Source organism: Manis javanica, chromosome 5, assembly GCF_040802235.1.
Source record: "Manis javanica isolate MJ-LG chromosome 5, MJ_LKY, whole genome shotgun sequence".
NCBI lineage: Eukaryota > Metazoa > Chordata > Mammalia > Pholidota > Manidae > Manis > Manis javanica.
Window position 1 is genome coordinate 18,198,982 of NC_133160.1, and position 6,901 is coordinate 18,205,882.

The following is a 6,901-nucleotide window of genomic DNA, read 5'->3' on the forward strand; positions in this document are numbered from 1 at the left end:
CTGGGCTTTAGTGGGGAGGAGAAAGAATTTTTGAAAAGTCAGAAGCTTGGAAGGTTTTTTTTTTTTACAAGTACCTTTAAATTCTTTTTATTCCTTCCCTGCACATGCTCCATGTGGTAAATCTAGGTCCATATCGCAGTCCTTGCTCCCCAGAGCAAGATTTTTCTGAAAATGGAAAAGTAAGCATTTGAGAGTGAAACAGGAAACAGTTATTGAGAACTAACTACCTGCCCACCGCTTTATTGGTGTCCACAGGAACACAAGAGGAATGAGCTAGCCTCTGTCCCTAAGAATCCAGTTTGCTGGAGGCCTCAAGAGATGCACAAGAAATAGAGAAATTCAGTAGAGCATGTTATCAGAGAGATTTAGGCAAGTAAAATCTTATTTTTATTATTTATTTATTTGTTTATAAATTCTTTTGTTATACTCTACAGATTTGGGGATGCTTAGAAAGGAATTCAAGGGAAATCAGGATTAATTGCTCAATTGGAAAAAACATCAGTGTTTGCTAAGGTGAACTCAGGAAAAATACTATACTTTGGAAACACTCAAAATGTGGAGGTTAGCTAAATCTAAATTAATTGAAAGCTGGCACATAACTGCAAATAAAGCAGTTACACATATGTTTTGTGAACCCATTGATTGCTGGGTTATCCTTCTCGGTATGCATTGTCCTAAAAGTGAAATATCTTTAAAATATAGAAAGTTAAATGAGTGGAAACTTTGCTATCCCAGTTTCCTGGATGGCAAAATCATCTTAGTCATTATTGAAATTTAAGATACATAACATTTGGAACACATTACAAAATCCATGAAATATGACATCATGGAAGATTAATGTCTAAGATTCTAACTGCTACTGTGACAAAAAGTAAGATTTTTTAAAATAATTTGAATGTATCCATTAGCACAAAAAATTAATTTCCTCCAAAGACAGAAAGTTCAAACATAATTATGTATAATGCATTAACAGAAGAGTTCTGTGATTTTTATTGTGATCAAGTGATTTGAGCCAAAAGTTGATTTTTTTTCTCCCTTTAAAAAAGGGGAAATAAAACTCTGTTAATACATTTGGAATGGTCACAGTTAAATTAAGAACTTGTAAGTAGAGTCACTTAGGATGATAAAAGGATACAGATAAAATCAATCATCCCTATGGAAGCTGACCAGACACAGGTAATAGGGAACGAAACCCTTTTCCTTGAGAGGGGATTTGTGTTAGCTCACGTCTTCAGAAAAGCAGACACTAAGACAAGATCAGAAATGCAAGAGCTTTATTGGTGGTAAAAGGGAGTGAGCTAGAGGAGGCAGAAAGTGCTTCCAGATCGTGATGCAGGTCTGACATCTGTGAAGGATTGGATAAGACTCTCAGACTTCTGAGCAGTTCCAAGAACATTCCACCCAAGCCAGTAGATTACAAGGACAGGAGCCATTCCCATGCCTCCTTCACTGTGAGGCAGGTGTCCTGGTCAGATGCCATGTTGCATGGGGTGCCATGCCTTAAGGTCAGGCACTCCACAAGCCACTGCACAGGTGAGCTGGCTGGAGCTCTGCAGGCAGGAGAGGCGGGCTCAGACTCAGAGTAGGGTCTGTCCCTGCAAGAATGACCTGTTCACCCTCTGAGATGAAAGGGGCCACATGAAGCCTGCTTGCTAGCAAATGGCAGGGGGGCCTGCTCAGGAAACAGTGCCAGACTTGGGCATCGCTACTGATGGGCTGGATATCGGGCCACGGCAGCCAGCTTGGCCTGTGTAAGTGCAAACCCACACTACAGACCCAGAGTGGCTCCCCCCGCTGTCACCATGACCAAGCAGCCCAGGTGCTCCTTATATCACTTCTGGGGTGGCTGACGGTGCAAGTGACCAAAAGCAACTAGCTGAATCATTTTGTCTCCTGGGCTGGGCTGTTCAGCGCCTCTCCCACAGTTAATACTTACCAGTGGGACTGATACACTTCGACAAAAATCTTACCTTTTCTGCCCAGTCCCACGTGTCCATCCAAATGCCTCTCCCCCAGATCTCTTTGCTCAGATTTTCCAGTCTTTTTCCTTGCAAGCCAGTGACCAAATGGCCAGGCCATGGGCTACTGCCTCAGGATATAGATACGTTCTCTGAGCTACTTCTCTTTTGACACAAAGTAGATGAACAGATGACTCTGTGATGGGCTGATCCATGTCCCCCCAAATCCAGATGTTTGAAATCCTAACCCCCAGCACCTCATAATATAACTATATTTGGAGATAAGGTATTTAAAGAGGTAATTAAGTTAAAATGAGATGGTTTTTTAGTTGGTCCTAATGCAGTCTAACTGGTGTTCTTATAAGAAAAGAAAATCTGGACACACAGAGAGACACTAGGGTGCCTGCACACGGAGAAAAGCAAGAGGGTGGCCATCTGCAAGTCAGGGAGATGGGGCTCTGAAAAAATCAAACCTGCCAACACCTTGATCTTGGATTTCTGGCATCCAGAACTATGAGACAATAACTTTCTGTTGTTTAAGCCACCTAGTCTGTGGTGTTTTGTTATAGCATCCCTAGCAAATGAATACTGACTACATCTACTTCAAGCTCTATCCACTGGGAAGAGTCCTCCCTCTCTACCATCTTTGTAGGCATGGTTCCCTTGATATGGTTCAATGTCTAAGTCATTGCACTGGAAGGGTTTTCCCTCTACTGTGACAATCTCTCAGGTCACCACTGGTGACATCGTTAGCAGCTGGGCTGCCCGCTTGGGTCAGGGACTGTCTCTGCCCCACACACCACTCAGGCTGCTATGTTGTTTGCCAGCTGAACAGTGAGTGAGACAGTCTCCACGCCCCATGTTTCTGCCTGGCACTACTTACGTGCATGCAGATGCTCTGAGAAGGCAGAATTCAATGTGCATGAGCTTTAGTTCAGGGAGTGCCTGCACAGAAATAGGAGGAGGATGTGGGAGGAGGCAGGAAGGAGCCTGACACCTGTGGAGGAGAGGGGTTAGCAAGAGAGAGAATTGGACAGAAGAGCTGCAGCCCACAGTGCCGTTCTGAGATTCTCAGCCAGGCGAATGGCAACTCTTCAAACCAAAGTCCTCTAATAAAAGCATATAAACTTTCAGTTATAAGATGACCAAGATCTGAGGATCCAATGTATCATCACATGGTGATTATAACTGAAAAGTCTGTATTGTATCATTGAAATTTGCTATGAGAGTAGATCTCAAGTGTTCTCACCAAAAATTTAAAAATAAATAAATATGCGAGGTGATGGATGCATTCATGGACTTATCAGGATTCCCTTCACAATGTATACTTATGTCAAATCAACATGTACGCTTTAAATATATCAGGTTTGTTCGTCAATTATGCCTCAATAAAGCTAAAAAAAAAAACATGAAGAAGTCACCTATTAAAGGAGTCCTGAATCTTGCAGGAATGAATCCCTATTATAGTGTTTGTCCCTCATGCTAGACTCAGTCTTTGCCTGTCCTGGAAAGTACGGCCCAGGTGCCACCTTTGGGGGGAATTTGGAAGCGCAGCAGCAGGAAGTCATCAGCCGGTTCTGGCCACTGCAGCCGGAGTATCTGAGAACTGCATGTCCGTGGTCACCAAGGGGCAACAAAAGTAACAACAAGGTGCCACCTTGCTGTCTGCACACTGTCTGGGAGGATGCACGTGGCACCATTATCCGAGTGGCATCATCACTAAATGTTGGTAAGCTTTGGGGCAGGGCCTTGAGTCCTGTGAGAGCAAAGGAGCAAGGAGAGATTAAAGGATGACTTCTCTGAAATGCCTCTTCCTTTGTTCTTCCATCAGCTGTGATCAGCTGTTTGGCAGGAAAAAAAGCGAGAGAGAATGAATGGAATGAGTCATTGGACTCCCTCCTAGCTCAGGGAAATGTTTTATTGGATTTGCTTTGCTTTGATGCCTATTAAGCCCATAAGGGTAGAGCAGGCCAGAGAGTGAATGTGAGGGCTGGGGGGATGGGGGTGGATACGGGGTCTTCCTACCATTGCCAGGCCATGCTTATGATTTATTAACTATCTTTTCTTTACCATGGTCTATTGGACCCATCCAGGGGGCCAATGCCTGGGTCCAGGACTGTGATTCATCCAAGCAGATCAGATGAAACGTTTTATTTACTTGCTTCTTTTCTAAATTTAGAGTGACTCAACCTGGCCCAGGGCAGAAAACATTTGCCTGACCTTGACTGAAACGGTGAACTTTGGGAGAACTCACAGTTAGGCTACTGGTCACATGCTCTTTACTCATCACCTGACAAGGTGCCAAGAACGTGGTGGAAAAGTCTAATTCATACCTTCGATGCCATGGCCTTATTCTAAGAATCAAAATTAAAAATTATTTTTAATGCCAATCATCTAGTACTCAAGACAGAGTATTAATGCACCTTGGTTCATTCGTTCACACAACAAATATTTACAGAGAGCCCACCTCCTGTCCACTGCTGTACATGCCAAGTGCTAGAGACGCAGTGAACAGAAGAGGCAAGAGCCCTACGTTTGGTGAGGGGACGGGAGCAGTGTAGAATATGAGCAATATCAGGCCAAAACTAAAATCCAATATAAATACTAAAATTTTTTAATTTAAGTTTTTTTAATTTTAAAAATTAAAAATGAAGCAATTCTCTAAAAATAAAAAAAAATGAAATTAAAACAGAAATTCAATACATTCAGATGGTATTAGGCACTCTAAGGAAAATGAAGAAAGAGATGTGAGCGACTATGTTATAAAATGTAATCTCAAATCATCACTTTAGGCGGTTGCTGTTATTCCCATGTTATCAGTGAGGGGAAGGATGTTTGGAGAGGTTATTTAACTTGTCCAAGTTTCAATAGCTCCTAAAGGACAAGAACAAGGATTTGAATGTAGGCAAGTAGCTGAGCCAACATGCTAACCTAACTTACTGCCAAAATGGTTAAAAGTTCAGATCAGCCCCCAAGTATAGCGAGAGTCCACTCTCCCTGGTCTTCCCCTTGCACTGAATGTTCCAGCCAAACAACTTCCTTGCAGTTTCTGGGAGTCCCCACATCTCTGGCCTCCAGTCCTGTGCACCCCCAAGCACAAGATGCTCCCCACAGGTGGTTCTGGGAGATGAACATGCACGGCACACAGACACATCTTTGAGTAACACTGACTCACATAGAGATAAAGTGATTCTCTTTTCAAGTCTTTCCTCTACTTCTGATTACATTGGATACCATTTAGTACTAGACAAACATTTCTTAACACTTTCTGAGTTCCTCTTTTTAAAAGCAAAGATTTATCGAGGTATAATTGGAATGTAGTTATCATACACTTTTTTTTTGATGTTCCTGTTCTTTTTAACTGTGTCAGGTCTAGTTTGTTTTCAATTTGTTTTTCTCCTCCTCGTGGATAAAAATCTGTTACTTCTTGCATGGCTGGCAATCTCTGACTGGATGCAAGACATTGTCCATTTTACCTTGGTAGGTACTGGTGACATTTATTTTTCTAAAAATATCCTTAACTTGTTCCTGAATGCTTAAGTTATTTGGGAACAGTGTAATTTTCTGGGATCTTCTAAGCTGTGTTAGGTGGGATCTGAGAAGTACTCACTTTAAAGTAGGACTGATTACTCCCCATGACTGAGGCAGGATCCTCCGTGCACTTTACCCCATGCTCCATGAATCTTGAGGTTTCCCGGGCTGGGTGGTAAGAGCAGGCACTTTTCCCAGCCTTCTGGAGAAGACAGAGTACTCTTTTTAATCCCTTCTTCATGGGAAAGGACTGATTGCCGCTCACCTGAATGCCTGAGGGCCGCCCTCTGCAGCTGTCTGGGGTTCCTGCTCTGTGCAGCTCTCTCTCTCTCTCCAGAACTCTGTCCTTGAATTCTAGCTGCTTTCATCTCCCTGGACCCTCAGCTCCACCTCCTCAGCTGCCAGCCTCCACCTGGGCTTCTCCTCTGCTCCTGGCAACCTGGTGATTTTTATATTCCTATATGTATTCTTTAGCTTTGCTCTAGAATGAAGTTAAATTACTTGGAAACAGTTTGGTCCTTTGGGGTCCTGCTTCTAAGATTTGTTAGGTGGGATCAGAGCCATACACACTGAAGGGCAGATTATTCCCTAGGCAAGAAGCCGGGGCAATCTCACAGCTCACCTCATTTTTTACCACCTCTCAGGGATCACTGTCCTCTGTGGCCTTTGTCCAAGTCTTGAAAACCATTACTGCACATATTTTGTGGCTCTTTTGGTTGTTTTAGAAGGGAGCATAAATACAGTCGCTCAGGTTCCATCTCCGTCTGAAGCAGAAGTCTCCTCACCTCATACCCTCTTTTTTTAAATGAACAAAGCAGACCACAAAGCTTTGCACAGGCAAGAATATTTAGCTAGAATTTAGAAACTTGGTTTTTGTTTGCTCAGTGTTTATGGTTAACTTATTTAGAACAACCAAACCTGCTTTTCTATTTATGCTAATATCAAAAAATCCCATAGTTGAATGAATATAAGTTTAAAAATAAATTAACTTAAATAAACTAGTAAAAAAGTAGCAGGACAAGTACAAACAAGACAGGAAGTCAGGTCATCAATCACTAAGGGGGTAGGGGAGCATCTGAGGTCAGAGGGACACTGACCTCATTGGCCCCTGCTTTCCAACCTAACTCCCTCCCAGCCTCCTGCCCATCCCATCAGCCGAATGAATCCTTCCTCAAGGCCTTTGAATTCCTCCCTTCACCACTTCTTGACTCACCCTGTGCTGGTCTTTCTGAGAACAAATGTCACACTGTAGTGATATGTCCACCCCCTCGCATCAGCCGCCTTTGTTTTCCTCTGGACCAAAGCCGTCCGGTCCAATGGCCACAAGCCACATGTAGGCATTGGGCCCTGGAAGTCCAGCTAGTCCTAATTGCTACGGGTCCTAAGCATAGATACACAGTGGGTTTAGAAGA